Source organism: Phyllobates terribilis, unplaced genomic scaffold (genome assembly GCF_046119375.1).
Source record: "Phyllobates terribilis strain yellow unplaced genomic scaffold, ASM4611937v1 Scaffold_361__1_contigs__length_1927384, whole genome shotgun sequence".
Classification (NCBI taxonomy): Eukaryota; Metazoa; Chordata; class Amphibia; order Anura; family Dendrobatidae; genus Phyllobates; species Phyllobates terribilis.
Window position 1 is genome coordinate 1,456,161 of NW_027363121.1, and position 17,969 is coordinate 1,474,129.

Genomic DNA, 17,969 nt, shown 5'->3' on the forward strand with positions numbered 1-17,969 from the left:
CGTCTTGGCATCCGGCTCTTGGGCAGATGGCAGACCTCACAAATCCTCTTCTGTATTGGAATGCCCGGCAAGGAAGACAGCGGTGCATGCAACTCCAAGCCAGATCTCTCTGTTCATTAAAAAGATAAAAAACGTTAATCATTTTCCAGATAGACATAGATTTGTCATCATCATATCTGTCAACATTACATATTTCCTCACTTTTACGTATTTCTTTAATTAGTTTCTTACTATTTCTTAATTCCTCTATTTTCTTAGTCCCTAAATTAAAATCGGACACTATTTTCCTTAAAATCTCATAATGCGTCGACAAATTAAAAGCATGGGGCACAGATATATTAACTTCATACCATCCAAACTTTCTCATAAAAAATCCTGTATTAAAACGCATAAAAAAGGACCAATAGTGATTCTTAAAAAGGGCATTAAAACAGTAAACGAACAGATGGATTAAAAGAAACCTATTAAAATCTGGAAAATCTTTACCACCTTTTACTTTTGATTTCATCACGATTTCTCTTTTCAGCTTTTCCATTTTTGAGTTCCAAAAGAAGGTAAAACAGGTTTTGGTTATCTTTTTTAAAACATTAACAGGCGGGGGGAAAACCATGCTAAGATACAATAAAAGAGGTAAAATCACCATCTTTAAAACCAATACTTTACCCTCCATTGTAAGTCTCCTCATGTTCCACATACATATTTTCGTATTTACTTTCTGTGTAACTGTTTCCCAACTATTATAACCATCATTATTTTCAGTGAATGATATACCTAAAATGGAAATGGATTCGGAGACATTAATTGGTACATCACGTAAAATCATCCCCCCAACACTTAAAATGTTACATTTATTAAAATTGATTTTAAAACCAGAAGCTAGGCAAAAGGATTGCACTTGATGGAGAGTGGCTGTAAGTGATGGTGCATCTGTACACAAGACCGCCACGTCATCCATGTAGCCTACAACCTTGGCCTCCAAACCACCGCTTCCAGGCAGAGGGACACCGCATATCTGTTTATTTTGGCGTATTGCACATAACATTGGTTCCAGTGCACAGATAAACAGTAGGGGGGACAGAGGGCATCCCTGTTTCACCCCTGACCGTAAAAATACCTCTTGTGTCTTAAAACCATTCACTAAAATCTTACTTGTACAATCCTTGTAAAATGCTTTAAGCGATAGTAAAAACCCTTCTGGTATGCCCATTTTCTCTAAAACTTTAAAAAGATAAAAGTGTGAGACACGGTCAAATGCTTTTTCAAAATCAATAGATAAAATCGCCATTTTCCCCTTTCTGTCTTTCACATCCTCAATACAGTCTTTCACTAAATTCAGATTGTCCCATATACTGCGCCCCGGCACCCCACACACTTGATTAGAATGAATAACTTTGCTGATGACTTCTTTTAGACGATTTGCACAAATTTTAGCCATTATTTTATAGTCACAATTTAAAAGTGTTATTGGTCTCCAGTTTTCTAATTTTGATTTATCGCCTTTTTTGTATAGGAGGGAGACTTCACCTTTCTTCCAGGAATTTAATAAAACCTTATTATTAAAAACCTCAGTAAACAAATAAAACAAATCATCTTTTAAAATATCATAAAAACATACATAAAATTCTATTGGGATGCCATCAGGACCAGGGACCTTTCCAGTTTTAAAACTTTTAATAGTTTTTAACACTTCTTGTTCCGTTAAAACTTGGGATAAAAACTCTTGGGATGCGGGATCTAAAACAGCTGTTAGTCCTTGCAGTGAATCATCCATTAATTTATTATCTATATTTTTTCCATTAAAAAGATTAGAAAAAAAAACCTCAACTTTACCCAGCATATTTTTTATATTATTCTCACCATCTATATGGTCAATTATCACTTTTTCTTTTTTATTTTTCCTAAAAAAATATCTGGAACACTTTTCATTTTCTTCTATATGTTGTACTCTAGAACGAAAAATTATCTCTTTTCCTTTTTGTTCTAGCCATTTTGAAATCTCTTCTTTTAAGTTTGAAATATCAACTTGTACCTCTATCCCATTGTCTCTGAGCTTAAATAATGTTTGTAGGCGGGTATTTAAAATTCTATATTCTTCATATTTTTCTTTGGCTCTACATATACTCTTTTTAATAAAAAAGTCTTTTATTTTTACTTTCATTCTATCCCACCATACACTCATAGTCTCATTTGTTTTTTTCCCTTTTCTACATTTCCTATAAAACTCAATAAAATCTGATAAAATCTGCGGGTCGGTTAAAAGGGATACGTTCATTTTCCAGCTTTTCTTACCACATTTTTTGTTGTCATTTACTTTTATGGTAAAGGATAAAAGTTTATGGTCTGAAAATATATTAGTTAAAACTTCACATTTGGCAGGTATTGTTTTATCTGAACCAAAAATAAAATCAATCCTAGAGCTACAATTAGCATTGCTCCAAGTGAAACCGGCGTCCTCTGGGCTGTCACTATGACACTCTTTATATATGTCTATCAATTTAGCATCTTTGACTATATCATGTAGCATACCTGAGGTTTTATCGTAGTTCCTGCTTACAGAGCTGGAGCGCCGGTTTTCACCTTTTAAAACACAATTAAAATCCCCTGCTAAGATAAAAGGTTCAGAGTTATTAATAAATAATGGTAAAAGATCAAGCATTTCGGCTCTTTCATTTTTCTCTGGGGATCCATAAAAATTTAAAAACTGCCATCTAATACCATCAATAAAAGCTTTCACTAATAAAATACGACCTGGTAAAATTTCCTGAATAAAATCAATTAAAACGTTCCCTTTAAAAAGTATGGCTACACCCGCTGATCCTGCAGCATTCGATCCGGACCAGACAGATGGCCCACACTTCCACTCATCTTTATATTTTTGATATGACATTTCATGTGGGATATTACATTCTTGCAGAAAAAATACAGATGCAGTAAAACACGTAAAAAAATTAAAAAGAGCAGTTCTTCTCGTGTTAGATTTTATGCCTCTCACGTTGAGGGAAATACCTTTGAGTTCAGCCATCATTAGAAAATGTAGAAATTTTACTTAGGTAACTAAGAGCAACGGATTTACCTGTCCGATGAACCTGATCAGACCACTGGGCTTGCGCCTCCCTCCTCATCTGATATTATCGTCACGAGAGTCTCCGTGGAGGAGGAAAGATTACCACATTTATATAAACCCGACGCTACACTGGCATAGCTCGGAGGGCTGGCTGGCAGAACCCGCTGGGTCTCCATTGGCTGGCCATGCAGTTCCTCATCAGGTGGGTCCCCGAGGGGTTCCGACGCCCCTGTTTGACCTGTAGAAGGTCGTCCTAAAGGAGGAGGTTGCGCACAAGGCAGAGCCTCTGACTCTTCAGAGGCAGCAAGATCCCGGTCCCCACCTGTAGCAGCGGAGACCGAAACCCCTGAGGGTCCAGCGTCCACGTCCCCTTCTGGAGAAGTGTCCATCTGTTCACCTCCTGCTGCCTCCTCCGAACCACCCTTTTTCTTTTTCTTAGGACCCACCTTTATCCACACAGCGCCCTCAGCACTAGGAGACCCAGACTGGGCATGGGCTTCTGTGTCGGCCTTTTGCCGGTCCCTTTTGACCTTACCAGTAGTGCCCTTCTGCTCCTTCTCAGCCCTCCTTTTGGACTCCCGCAGGTCCTGCAGCCAGGTTTTGGGATTTGGTATTTTACCTGTCATAGACTCTGGAGACACTTCACTATTTGGTACGCCCTTATTGTCTCCAGAGGCTCCAGGTTGTTGTTCCTCCTCCTGAGGGGTGGTCTGATCTTTTGGTCCTTGGTCGGACGTCTTGGACTTCCCCTTTTGCTCATCTTCCCGAAATCTGTGAGGGCAAGAAAAATAAAAGTGACCTGGAGTCTGGCAAAAACTGCATTTCTTTTCCTTAGGGCATTCTTTTGTCTCATGTTCTTCACTAGCACAATTTCTACATGATACATGACAGTTTTCTTTTGAATGACCATAGCGCCCACAATTTCTGCAATATACTGGCATCCCAGAAAAGAAGAAATCCCCATTTGTTTGCCCAATTTTGAAACGGGCAGGGGGGAGCCGTATACCACCTGGTGTATTTGGATCTCTTGTACACTTCACAAGGAATTTCCACTTAGATGTCCATATGTTATATTCGTTTAATATCTTCCCAATACATTTAACACTTTTAAAATAAATTGCTAGAAATGACATTACTTCTGGAGCAGAAACAAAGGGCGAAAATATTTTTACAATAACCAGTCTTACCTCATCCAGGACGTGCTCAACAATTTGTATCCCTTTCAAAACAGGACTATTTTCAACTTTTTTTAACTTTTCTAGTACATCTCTAAAAATACCTTCTCCGGTGAATGTGATGTCATAGTCACCTCTTCTGGGATAATCCTGGATGGAGAGAATTTCATTCCTTTGTACGCCAAGAAGGTTCCTGAGCACGTCCTGGACTACATACCCTAATTTCCTCATATCCGAGCCACCCGCCGTGAAGTGAACTCGGATAGAGTTTTTTAGGCTCGCATAAAGAGGCACAAGGTTAGGGTCAACCTCCATGGAAAAAGGCAACAAGGTTGCAAATTGCAGCCGCTTGCAATCTGCGCTCCCAGTGTTCTTGCAGCGAAAAACACCTGGAAGCTGGGGGATCGCAACTCGTTACCCTGGGACTAAGCCCTCTCCCTAATAGCAGCAAGCAGGTTAAGTCCACCAAAGTGGACGATCCTGCCAGGCCAAGGAGAGGGGTACCCGAGTGCCCTTCAACCACAATCTCCTGCAATAAAGCACTTGATCGTAGCCAAAAGGCCGAGAAGCGATAACCAGAATTGGTTTCAAACTACGGAGCCACCCAAGGATCCTGAAAAGTCCATTTGTGGAGATGAGCTCCTGGACTCCCGTTAAGAAGACATGTTGTCAACCTCTAGATCCCTTACATGCCTGCACTTTTCGGCTTGCTGCTGCTGCAATCCACGCGTTTTAGATCTGCATAACTCCACCTCTTTAAACACAGCACCTTCACCCCCTGCTGTTCCCACCCGCCTCAACACCGTTGGAAGGGAGGAGAACCAATTAAGGCGGGGGGTGGGGTGGAACGAGCAGCTGTCTACCCTTAGCAGGAGGGCTGCTGATTACATACCTCTCCTGCTGCTGCTGCTGCTGGCTGTCCAGCAGCAGACTGAAGGTGGCTGCTGCTGTGCACAGGTATATAAAGGCTCAGAGCCTATTATGACACGCGCAGCCAGCGTTCCATTGCCACATTCCATCTACTGCAGGCAGGATACCTGGCTGGCTGAATGTCGCTGAGAAGCTCACAGAGACCGCCATAAGCAACAGTTTAACAGAATGCCACAGACTAATCAACCAAACTTTTTGGGTTGGGTTCTCTTTTATAGTCTGCAGGCATTAAATGAAAGAAGTCAGTGTTCCAGCAGAGGGAGACAACGTTTCAGAAAAGGCATTGTAGCAAACCAAAAAAGAAATTTTAAGCGCAGCAGAGTAACCAGCGCACATACCTGTTAGCTCAGGTGAGTTTAAAAGGCTGCTGTTGATAACAAGGGCATTTGCTAAATAGATGGTGTGTGTGCAACAATATACTGAAAGGTCAATTATATTGTGCAGCTTATCTCACCACCTGTAGTTATTTAGGTGAAAGCTCCAAAATGCTTGCCTAATATGTCTGTTTATCCAAAAGGAAGTAAAAAGGGAGAGCTAGAAAGATAGCATTTCATTACATTACATGGCAATGCAATGCACAGTTGCTGAAGTTGAACCAAAATGAGCTTGTAATCTGGCTTCTGCAACTTTGAACATGAAAAATCCAATGAGGAGAAGAAAAGCAAAGCCAAAGAGTCCATCCCAAAATCCGACAAACAAGCAAAATGAACAAAAAACATTGAATTCAATTCTTTCTGATTTTAGAAACTGCATTAAAGAAGGGGTGCACCGGTCCTGGAGATACTGCAATACCAGGTCAATGCGTGGAGTGGACAGAGCAAGCTCTTTTTCCATCTCCCTGTTCTAAAAATCCATTTAATATATGGTCCCCAGATAGGGGACGTATCAGATATTAAACTGATAAGAACAGATACTACACTTGATCTTAGCCAAAAGGCCGAGAAGCGATAACCAGAATTGGTTTCAAACTACGGAGCCACCCAAGGATCCTGAAAAGTCCATTTGTGGAGATGAGCTCCTGGACTCCCGTTAAGAAGACATGTTGTCAACCTCTAGATCCCTTACATGCCTGCACTTTTCGGCTTGCTGCTGCTGCAATCCACGCGTTTTAGATCTGCATAACTCCACCTCTTTAAACACAGCACCTTCACCCCCTGCTGTTCCCACCCGCCTCAACACCGTTGGAAGGGAGGAGAACCAATTAAGGCGGGGGGTGGGGTGGAACGAGCAGCTGTCTACCCTTAGCAGGAGGGCTGCTGATTACATACCTCTACTGCTGCTGCTGCTGCTGCTGCTGGCTGTCCAGCAGCAGACTGAAGGTGGCTGCTGCTGTGCACAGGTATATAAAGGCTCAGAGCCTATTATGACACGCGCAGCCAGCGTTCCATTGCCACATTCCATCTACTGCAGGCAGGATACCTGGCTGGCTGAATGTCGCTGAGAAGCTCACAGAGACCGCCATAAGCAACAGTTTAACAGAATGCCACAGACTAATCAACCAAACTTTTTGGGTTGGGTTCTCTTTTATAGTCTGCAGGCATTAAATGAAAGAAGTCAGTGTTCCAGCAGAGGGAGACAACGTTTCAGAAAAGGCATTGTAGCAAACCAAAAAAGAAATTTTAAGCGCAGCAGAGTAACCAGCGCACATACCTGTTAGCTCAGGTGAGTTTAAAAGGCTGCTGTTGATAACAAGGGCATTTGCTAAATAGATGGTGTGTGTGCAACAATATACTGAAAGGTCAATTATATTGTGCAGCTTATCTCACCACCTGTAGTTATTTAGGTGAAAGCTCCAAAATGCTTGCCTAATATGTCTGTTTATCCAAAAGGAAGTAAAAAGGGAGAGCTAGAAAGATAACATTTCATTACATTACATGGCAATGCAATGCACAGTTGCTGAAGTTGAACCAAAATGAGCTTGTAATCTGGCTTCTGCAACTTTGAACATGAAAAATCCAATGAGGAGAAGAAAAGCAAAGCCAAAGAGTCCATCCCAAAATCCGACAAACAAGCAAAATGAACAAAAAACATTGAATTCAATTCTTTCTGATTTTAGAAACTGCATTAAAGAAGGGGTGCACCGGTCCTGGAGATACTGCAATACCAGGTCAATGCGTGGAGTGGACAGAGCAAGCTCTTTTTCCATCTCCCTGTTCTAAAAATCCATTTAATATATGGTCCCCAGATAGGGGACGTATCAGATATTAAACTGATAAGAACAGATACTACACTTGATCTTAGCCAAAAGGCCGAGAAGCGATAACCAGAATTGGTTTCAAACTACGGAGCCACCCAAGGATCCTGAAAAGTCCATTTGTGGAGATGAGCTCCTGGACTCCCGTTAAGAAGACATGTTGTCAACCTCTAGATCCCTTACATGCCTGCACTTTTCGGCTTGCTGCTGCTGCAATCCACGCGTTTTAGATCTGCATAACTCCACCTCTTTAAACACAGCACCTTCACCCCCTGCTGTTCCCACCCGCCTCAACACCGTTGGAAGGGAGGAGAACCAATTAAGGCGGGGGGTGGGGTGGAACGAGCAGCTGTCTACCCTTAGCAGGAGGGCTGCTGATTACATACCTCTCCTGCTGCTGCTGCTGCTGCTGGCTGTCCAGCAGCAGACTGAAGGTGGCTGCTGCTGTGCACAGGTATATAAAGGCTCAGAGCCTATTATGACACGCGCAGCCAGCGTTCCATTGCCACATTCCATCTACTGCAGGCAGGATACCTGGCTGGCTGAATGTCGCTGAGAAGCTCACAGAGACCGCCATAAGCAACAGTTTAACAGAATGCCACAGACTAATCAACCAAACTTTTTGGGTTGGGTTCTCTTTTATAGTCTGCAGGCATTAAATGAAAGAAGTCAGTGTTCCAGCAGAGGGAGACAACGTTTCAGAAAAGGCATTGTAGCAAACCAAAAAAGAAATTTTAAGCGCAGCAGAGTAACCAGCGCACATACCTGTTAGCTCAGGTGAGTTTAAAAGGCTGCTGTTGATAACAAGGGCATTTGCTAAATAGATGGTGTGTGTGCAACAATATACTGAAAGGTCAATTATATTGTGCAGCTTATCTCACCACCTGTAGTTATTTAGGTGAAAGCTCCAAAATGCTTGCCTAATATGTCTGTTTATCCAAAAGGAAGTAAAAAGGGAGAGCTAGAAAGATAGCATTTCATTACATTACATGGCAATGCAATGCACAGTTGCTGAAGTTGAACCAAAATGAGCTTGTAATCTGGCTTCTGCAACTTTGAACATGAAAAATCCAATGAGGAGAAGAAAAGCAAAGCCAAAGAGTCCATCCCAAAATCCGACAAACAAGCAAAATGAACAAAAAACATTGAATTCAATTCTTTCTGATTTTAGAAACTGCATTAAAGAAGGGGTGCACCGGTCCTGGAGATACTGCAATACCAGGTCAATGCGTGGAGTGGACAGAGCAAGCTCTTTTTCCATCTCCCTGTTCTAAAAATCCATTTAATATATGGTCCCCAGATAGGGGACGTATCAGATATTAAACTGATAAGAACAGATACTACACTTGATCTTAGCCAAAAGGCCGAGAAGCGATAACCAGAATTGGTTTCAAACTACGGAGCCACCCAAGGATCCTGAAAAGTCCATTTGTGGAGATGAGCTCCTGGACTCCCGTTAAGAAGACATGTTGTCAACCTCTAGATCCCTTACATGCCTGCACTTTTCGGCTTGCTGCTGCTGCAATCCACGCGTTTTAGATCTGCATAACTCCACCTCTTTAAACACAGCACCTTCACCCCCTGCTGTTCCCACCCGCCTCAACACCGTTGGAAGGGAGGAGAACCAATTAAGGCGGGGGGTGGGGTGGAACGAGCAGCTGTCTACCCTTAGCAGGAGGGCTGCTGATTACATACCTCTACTGCTGCTGCTGCTGCTGCTGCTGGCTGTCCAGCAGCAGACTGAAGGTGGCTGCTGCTGTGCACAGGTATATAAAGGCTCAGAGCCTATTATGACACGCGCAGCCAGCGTTCCATTGCCACATTCCATCTACTGCAGGCAGGATACCTGGCTGGCTGAATGTCGCTGAGAAGCTCACAGAGACCGCCATAAGCAACAGTTTAACAGAATGCCACAGACTAATCAACCAAACTTTTTGGGTTGGGTTCTCTTTTATAGTCTGCAGGCATTAAATGAAAGAAGTCAGTGTTCCAGCAGAGGGAGACAACGTTTCAGAAAAGGCATTGTAGCAAACCAAAAAAGAAATTTTAAGCGCAGCAGAGTAACCAGCGCACATACCTGTTAGCTCAGGTGAGTTTAAAAGGCTGCTGTTGATAACAAGGGCATTTGCTAAATAGATGGTGTGTGTGCAACAATATACTGAAAGGTCAATTATATTGTGCAGCTTATCTCACCACCTGTAGTTATTTAGGTGAAAGCTCCAAAATGCTTGCCTAATATGTCTGTTTATCCAAAAGGAAGTAAAAAGGGAGAGCTAGAAAGATAGCATTTCATTACATTACATGGCAATGCAATGCACAGTTGCTGAAGTTGAACCAAAATGAGCTTGTAATCTGGCTTCTGCAACTTTGAACATGAAAAATCCAATGAGGAGAAGAAAAGCAAAGCCAAAGAGTCCATCCCAAAATCCGACAAACAAGCAAAATGAACAAAAAACATTGAATTCAATTCTTTCTGATTTTAGAAACTGCATTAAAGAAGGGGTGCACCGGTCCTGGAGATACTGCAATACCAGGTCAATGCGTGGAGTGGACAGAGCAAGCTCTTTTTCCATCTCCCTGTTCTAAAAATCCATTTAATATATGGTCCCCAGATAGGGGACGTATCAGATATTAAACTGATAAGAACAGATACTACACTTGATCTTAGCCAAAAGGCTGAGAAGCGATAACCAGAATTGGTTTCAAACTACGGAGCCACCCAAGGATCCTGAAAAGTCCATTTGTGGAGATGAGCTCCTGGACTCCCGTTAAGAAGACATGTTGTCAACCTCTAGATCCCTTACATGCCTGCACTTTTCGGCTTGCTGCTGCTGCAATCCACGCGTTTTAGATCTGCATAACTCCACCTCTTTAAACACAGCACCTTCACCCCCTGCTGTTCCCACCCGCCTCAACACCGTTGGAAGGGAGGAGAACCAATTAAGGCGGGGGGTGGGGTGGAACGAGCAGCTGTCTACCCTTAGCAGGAGGGCTGCTGATTACATACCTCTCCTGCTGCTGCTGCTGCTGGCTGTCCAGCAGCAGACTGAAGGTGGCTGCTGCTGTGCACAGGTATATAAAGGCTCAGAGCCTATTATGACACGCGCAGCCAGCGTTCCATTGCCACATTCCATCTACTGCAGGCAGGATACCTGGCTGGCTGAATGTCGCTGAGAAGCTCACAGAGACCGCCATAAGCAACAGTTTAACAGAATGCCACAGACTAATCAACCAAACTTTTTGGGTTGGGTTCTCTTTTATAGTCTGCAGGCATTAAATGAAAGAAGTCAGTGTTCCAGCAGAGGGAGACAACGTTTCAGAAAAGGCATTGTAGCAAACCAAAAAAGAAATTTTAAGCGCAGCAGAGTAACCAGCGCACATACCTGTTAGCTCGGGTGAGTTTAAAAGGCTGCTGTTGATAACAAGGGCATTTGCTAAATAGATGGTGTGTGTGCAACAATATACTGAAAGGTCAATTATATTGTGCAGCTTATCTCACCACCTGTAGTTATTTAGGTGAAAGCTCCAAAATGCTTGCCTAATATGTCTGTTTATCCAAAAGGAAGTAAAAAGGGAGAGCTAGAAAGATAGCATTTCATTACATTACATGGCAATGCAATGCACAGTTGCTGAAGTTAAACCAAAATGAGCTTGTAATCTGGCTTCTGCAACTTTGAACATGAAAAATCCAATGAGGAGAAGAAAAGCAAAGCCAAAGAGTCCATCCCAAAATCCGACAAACAAGCAAAATGAACAAAAAACATTGAATTCAATTCTTTCTGATTTTAGAAACTGCATTAAAGAAGGGGTGCACCGGTTCTGGAGATACTGCAATACCAGGTCAATGCGTGGAGTGGACAGAGCAAGCTCTTTTTCCATCTCCCTGTTCTAAAAATCCATTTAATATATGGTCCCCAGATAGGGGACGTATCAGATATTAAACTGATAAGAACAGATACTACACTTGATCTTAGCCAAAAGGCCGAGAATCGATAACCAGAATTGGTTTCAAACTACGGAGCCACCCAAGGATCCTGAAAAGTCCATTTGTGGAGATGAGCTCCTGGACTCCCGTTAAGAAGACATGTTGTCAACCTCTAGATCCCTTACATGCCTGCACTTTTCGGCTTGCTGCTGCTGCAATCCACGCGTTTTAGATCTGCATAACTCCACCTCTTTAAACACAGCACCTTCACCCCCTGCTGTTCCCACCCGCCTCAACACCGTTGGAAGGGAGGAGAACCAATTAAGGCGGGGGGTGGGGTGGAACGAGCAGCTGTCTACCCTTAGCAGGAGGGCTGCTGATTACATACCTCTCCTGCTGCTGCTGCTGCTGCTGCTGGCTGTCCAGCAGCAGACTGAAGGTGGCTGCTGCTGTGCACAGGTATATAAAGGCTCAGAGCCTATTATGACACGCGCAGCCAGCGTTCCATTGCCACATTCCATCTACTGCAGGCAGGATACCTGGCTGGCTGAATGTCGCTGAGAAGCTCACAGAGACCGCCATAAGCAACAGTTTAACAGAATGCCACAGACTAATCAACCAAACTTTTTGGGTTGGGTTCTCTTTTATAGTCTGCAGGCATTAAATGAAAGAAGTCAGTGTTCCAGCAGAGGGAGACAACGTTTCAGAAAAGGCATTGTAGCAAACCAAAAAAGAAATTTTAAGCGCAGCAGAGTAACCAGCGCACATACCTGTTAGCTCAGGTGAGTTTAAAAGGCTGCTGTTGATAACAAGGGCATTTGCTAAATAGATGGTGTGTGTGCAACAATATACTGAAAGGTCAATTATATTGTGCAGCTTATCTCACCACCTGTAGTTATTTAGGTGAAAGCTCCAAAATGCTTGCCTAATATGTCTGTTTATCCAAAAGGAAGTAAAAAGGGAGAGCTAGAAAGATAGCATTTCATTACATTACATGGCAATGCAATGCACAGTTGCTGAAGTTGAACCAAAATGAGCTTGTAATCTGGCTTCTGCAACTTTGAACATGAAAAATCCAATGAGGAGAAGAAAAGCAAAGCCAAAGAGTCCATCCCAAAATCCGACAAACAAGCAAAATGAACAAAAAACATTGAATTCAATTCTTTCTGATTTTAGAAACTGCATTAAAGAAGGGGTGCACCGGTCCTGGAGATACTGCAATACCAGGTCAATGCGTGGAGTGGACAGAGCAAGCTCTTTTTCCATCTCCCTGTTCTAAAAATCCATTTAATATATGGTCCCCAGATAGGGGACGTATCAGATATTAAACTGATAAGAACAGATACTACACTTGATCTTAGCCAAAAGGCCGAGAAGCGATAACCAGAATTGGTTTCAAACTACGGAGCCACCCAAGGATCCTGAAAAGTCCATTTGTGGAGATGAGCTCCTGGACTCCCGTTAAGAAGACATGTTGTCAACCTCTAGATCCCTTACATGCCTGCACTTTTCGGCTTGCTGCTGCTGCAATCCACGCGTTTTAGATCTGCATAACTCCACCTCTTTAAACACAGCACCTTCACCCCCTGCTGTTCCCACCCGCCTCAACACCGTTGGAAGGGAGGAGAACCAATTAAGGCGGGGGGTGGGGTGGAACGAGCAGCTGTCTACCCTTAGCAGGAGGGCTGCTGATTACATACCTCTCCTGCTGCTGCTGCTGCTGCTGCTGGCTGTCCAGCAGCAGACTGAAGGTGGCTGCTGCTGTGCACAGGTATATAAAGGCTCAGAGCCTATTATGACACGCGCAGCCAGCGTTCCATTGCCACATTCCATCTACTGCAGGCAGGATACCTGGCTGGCTGAATGTCGCTGAGAAGCTCACAGAGACCGCCATAAGCAACAGTTTAACAGAATGCCACAGACTAATCAACCAAACTTTTTGGGTTGGGTTCTCTTTTATAGTCTGCAGGCATTAAATGAAAGAAGTCAGTGTTCCAGCAGAGGGAGACAACGTTTCAGAAAAGGCATTGTAGCAAACCAAAAAAGAAATTTTAAGCGCAGCAGAGTAACCAGCGCACATACCTGTTAGCTCAGGTGAGTTTAAAAGGCTGCTGTTGATAACAAGGGCATTTGCTAAATAGATGGTGTGTGTGCAACAATATACTGAAAGGTCAATTATATTGTGCAGCTTATCTCACCACCTGTAGTTATTTAGGTGAAAGCTCCAAAATGCTTGCCTAATATGTCTGTTTATCCAAAAGGAAGTAAAAAGGGAGAGCTAGAAAGATAGCATTTCATTACATTACATGGCAATGCAATGCACAGTTGCTGAAGTTGAACCAAAATGAGCTTGTAATCTGGCTTCTGCAACTTTGAACATGAAAAATCCAATGAGGAGAAGAAAAGCAAAGCCAAAGAGTCCATCCCAAAATCCGACAAACAAGCAAAATGAACAAAAAACATTGAATTCAATTCTTTCTGATTTTAGAAACTGCATTAAAGAAGGGGTGCACCGGTCCTGGAGATACTGCAATACCAGGTCAATGCGTGGAGTGGACAGAGCAAGCTCTTTTTCTATCTCCCTGTTCTAAAAATCCATTTAATATATGGTCCCCAGATAGGGGACGTATCAGATATTAAACTGATAAGAACAGATCAGGTTTCAACATAATTTATTAAGTGCGTAAAAGATGGTTTACAATCAAAAACAACAACACAAACAGTACATTATTAAAACACAGAATTCCACCCATAAAAACCCCATATGCGATTAGCATCCCTCCTCCCAATACATTTGACATCCCTCAAGTAATAAATATACATCTGGCTAAAAGCAATTTTAAGACAATCCTTCACAGAAATAGCATCACGTTTAAAAAGTAAAATATTGCGTGCCTTCCAAAGGGCGTCTTTAAAACAGTTAATCATACACCAACATATACAATACTGTTGAGGGGTCGGACATTTAAAAAGGCCATATAAAACATATTCATGGTTAAAATCTCTTAAACCGCAAGTCCATTTTAAAAGAATCCCAACTTTGTGCCAAAGTTCCTGTGCAAATGGGCAATTCCACATAAGGTGCAAGGTGGTTTCGTCATTAATACATGAGTCTCTGGGGCATTTGGCTCTGGCCACCAGGCCTCTCCTGTGTTGAAACTCTCTGGTGGGGAGGCACTGGTGGACCACCATCCATGCGATGTCCTTATGTCCATTTGCTAAGAATTTCCCGAAGACATTCTTCCAAACTTGCTTCGATCTCTCTTCTGAGAAATTTACTATGGGGGTCACATCTTCATTCCTCCTCAGAAAAGATAAAAGCTTCTTGCGGTCTTTAAAAATGTCCATATTAAAATCACCAAGGCTATAAAATCGAACAGTCTTTTCTAAGATTGCTTGGTGTTTGGGGGGGCATAGTAAAACAGGGGAATTCAACGACAACTTAAACCATCTTTTAAAAATCATCCCACAAGTATATTTTAAAAAATAACTTAGCGCACTATTACCATTAAAATGTTTGAAACAAAAGCAGAAATAATTTAAATGCAAATAAATATGTAAATCGGGGACATCCCTTCCGCCTTTCATTTTATTCTTCCTCATTATTTCTCGCCTTAATTTTTCCATTTTGGAGTTCCATAAAAACATAAAGATCATCCTAGTCATTTTTTTAATTAAAACATCAGAGGGGGGGTACACCATAGCTATATACAGTATGAGGGGTAACAACACTGATTTTATAATTAAAATTTTCCCCTCCATTGTTAGGGACCTCAAACCCCAAAATGATATTTTCTTTGACATTTTTTCTATGACATTCTCCCAGCTTTGAGTTCCCACATTCTCCTCGTTAAAAACAACTCCAAGAATTTTTACATTGTCTCGTTTTATAGTGAGCTGCGGGAGTTGGGCGGTGTCCCAGGATCCCAAAGTCAGACATTCAGATTTATTTAAATTAAGTTTAAAACCGGATGCCTGGGAAAAAAAATCAATGCGCAACACCGCCCTCCGGAGGGAAGCAGGGTCCACGCACACAACCGTCACGTCATCCATGTAGCCAAAGACTCTCACATCACTGCCACCTCCGCCTGGAACAGGAACCCCTCTAATCACTTTGTCTTTCCTTATTGCGCTCAGCAGGGGCTCCATGGCGCAGATGAACAGGATGGGCGACAAGGGGCATCCCTGCTTCACTCCGGACTCAAGGGGAACTCCATCTGTTAAAAAGCCATTAAGAGAAATTTGACTAAAACAATTTTTATATAAAATCTTAATACAATTTAAAAGCATATTAGGGATACCCATTCTTTTTAAAACTCTAAAAAGAAATCTATGAGAGACTCTATCGAAAGCTTTTTCAAAATCTAGGGCTAAAAGAGCTACATTTTGACCCCGGTCTCTGGAATACCAAATTACATCCCTTAATACGTTTAAAACCTCTGAAATACTTCTGCCTGGTACACTACAAACCTGCTCAGGCTGGATTAGTTTGGCAATGACACTCCTGAGCCGGTCTGCAACCACCTTAGCAAGTACCTTGTAATCAACATTTAGGAGAGTTATGGGTCTCCAATTCGCTAGAGTACTGCGGTCACCTTTTTTATATATCAAAGACACCACTCCTCTCCTCCACGAAAATGGCAACTGTTCACAAATAAAAACTTCTTTAAAAAGCATAAAAAGGTCCTCTTTTAAAATGTCCCAAAAAGTAAGGTAAAACTCTACAGGTAGTCCGTCACACCCAGGTGCTTTACCCTTAGAGAAACTTTTAAAAACATAAAATAATTCCTCTAAAACAATATCGCGTTCTAAAAACTCCTGGTCTGTAAAATTTAACTTAAAATCGAGATCATTAAGAGCATCAGATAAAAAGGACTCATCTATACACTTTTTACTAAAAAGATGCTTATAAAAGTTAAAAGTAGCATTCAACATTCCCTGCATAGATGTTTCACCCTCTAGATTTGTGATCACTTCTCTTTTATCCATGACTTTTTTGAAGAAGAAGCGAGAGCACTTCTCCCCCTCCTCCAAGTGCTGCACTCTAGAGTTAAAAATAATCTCTTTCCCCTTTGTGTCTATGCAGTTCTGAATTTCAGTTTTTAGGCTAGCAATATCATCTCCCACCTCCACCCCTAGCTCTTTGAATTTAAAAAGTGTTTGTAGTTTGGTGTTAAGATCACTAAAACATCTTTTTTTCTCTCTAGCTTTACGTCTCCCTGCTTTTATAAAAAACATTCTGACTTTTTTTTTCAAATTTTCCCACCAGGTTGCCATAGGGGCATCAGAAGGTTTTTGTCGCCGCCAGGCTTGATAGGCTTTACCAAAGTCTTGTCGAATCAGAGGGTCCTCCAGCAGGTATGTACTTAGACGCCAGAGGCCCCTGTTGACCCTCTGTTCATCCCGATATTCTAGATGCACCTCCAAGCCCTTATGGTCAGAAAATATATTTGATGTTAAAACACATTTTACAGGGTTAAAATCATCTGATAGGAAAATAAAATCGATCCTGGAGGACACCCCTCTTCCGGACCACGTATAACCAGGGTCCGTCGGCAGGAGTGACCTCCACGCATCGCATAATTTAAAATCAGTTATAAAATCTTTCAATAGATGACATGACTTATCCAATTTGCGTAAAGGGTCACCCCCTGCTCGTTGTTCACTAGCACAAAGACAATTAAAATCACCCCCTACGATCAGGGGAGATGACCCAGTACAGTACAATGGCAATATCCCAAATAAATTAATTCTCTCTTGCTTATCAGGGGGAGCATAAATATTCATTACACGTAGGGTAAAACCATTAAATTTAAAATGCACTAAAACCACTCTGCCTGGTACTATTTCTGTGACAGCATTTATAGTAATATTTCTCCCACGACAGAGGAAGCCCACCCCCGCTGACTTGTTGTCATTGGAGCCAGACCAGATGGAGGGCCCCAGTCTCCAATCTGTCTTGATATCATTATAATTTAGTGCATGTTGTATTCCGCATTCCTGTAATAAACATATGTCAAAGTCAGTGGTTTCTAAATACTTGAATAGAGCAGCCCTACGAACTGGGCTCTTTAATGACCTCACATTCAGTGAGACAAGTCTTAATGTGGGCATTCATAGGTCAGGGTGGTGGATCTTCCATGAGGACACCTGACTCAAAGCCCTGTATATCAAATTGCTCCAGGACATCCGGGCTAGAGGACCCAAACGACTCGATATTCTGTGAGCCGGCGGTTGCCCCCTCGTAGGTCACGGTTCCCAGCCACATTCCAGGAGACGCTGGGGCTTCGACATTCCGTCTCTTTTTCGGGGCAGACTCCACTAGGTCACTGGTGCAGTCCTCCTCTTCCTCCACCTCCTCCAGGGGGGGAGACTGGTCCATCAGGACAAGATCAGCAACACAGATTTCCTGATGTTCGCCACCTAGAAGCAAAGCCCCCTCATCTGGCTGGCTAATCGCCCTGGAAGATCCTGAGGCCATCGCTGTGTGGTCCCCTGTAGCCAACCGCACAGGGGCACCACCCTCCAGCCCAACAGGATCGGTATCGGGAACCATCGATACGGAGGATACCCTCCCAGAAGGAGGACCCCCCCGCTCCGGTCCATGCGAGGTCCGCCCATCTTTAAGGGACTTCGATGCAGGTGCCGCCCCAGAGGGGCCTCCGGCTCCCTGCTCCATCC

The 17,969-nt window shown here is 42.7% G+C and overlaps 7 non-coding genes across 7 annotated transcripts; all 7 read right to left on the reverse strand.

Annotated features, from left to right (window-relative positions):
* Nucleotides 1-5,927: 5,927 nt before the first annotated feature.
* LOC141222538 (U2 spliceosomal RNA) lies at nt 5,928-6,118 on the reverse strand. Its single transcript, XR_012290305.1, has one exon. It is a non-coding gene; the product is annotated as a U2 spliceosomal RNA (small nuclear RNA).
* A 1,121-nt stretch (nt 6,119-7,239) lies between these two features.
* Nucleotides 7,240-7,430, reverse strand: LOC141222539 (U2 spliceosomal RNA). Its single transcript, XR_012290306.1, has one exon. It is a non-coding gene; the product is annotated as a U2 spliceosomal RNA (small nuclear RNA).
* Nucleotides 7,431-8,548: 1,118 nt separating this feature from the next.
* LOC141222540 (U2 spliceosomal RNA) lies at nt 8,549-8,739 on the reverse strand. Its single transcript, XR_012290307.1, has one exon. It is a non-coding gene; the product is annotated as a U2 spliceosomal RNA (small nuclear RNA).
* A 1,121-nt stretch (nt 8,740-9,860) lies between these two features.
* LOC141222733 (U2 spliceosomal RNA) lies at nt 9,861-10,051 on the reverse strand. Its single transcript, XR_012290489.1, has one exon. It is a non-coding gene; the product is annotated as a U2 spliceosomal RNA (small nuclear RNA).
* A 1,115-nt stretch (nt 10,052-11,166) lies between these two features.
* Nucleotides 11,167-11,357, reverse strand: LOC141222807 (U2 spliceosomal RNA). Its single transcript, XR_012290559.1, has one exon. It is a non-coding gene; the product is annotated as a U2 spliceosomal RNA (small nuclear RNA).
* A 1,121-nt stretch (nt 11,358-12,478) lies between these two features.
* LOC141222542 (U2 spliceosomal RNA) lies at nt 12,479-12,669 on the reverse strand. The gene has a single exon (XR_012290309.1). It is a non-coding gene; the product is annotated as a U2 spliceosomal RNA (small nuclear RNA).
* A 1,121-nt stretch (nt 12,670-13,790) lies between these two features.
* On the reverse strand, nt 13,791-13,980 carry LOC141222305 (U2 spliceosomal RNA). The gene has a single exon (XR_012290113.1). It is a non-coding gene; the product is annotated as a U2 spliceosomal RNA (small nuclear RNA).
* Between the last annotated feature and the right edge of the window lie 3,989 nt (nt 13,981-17,969).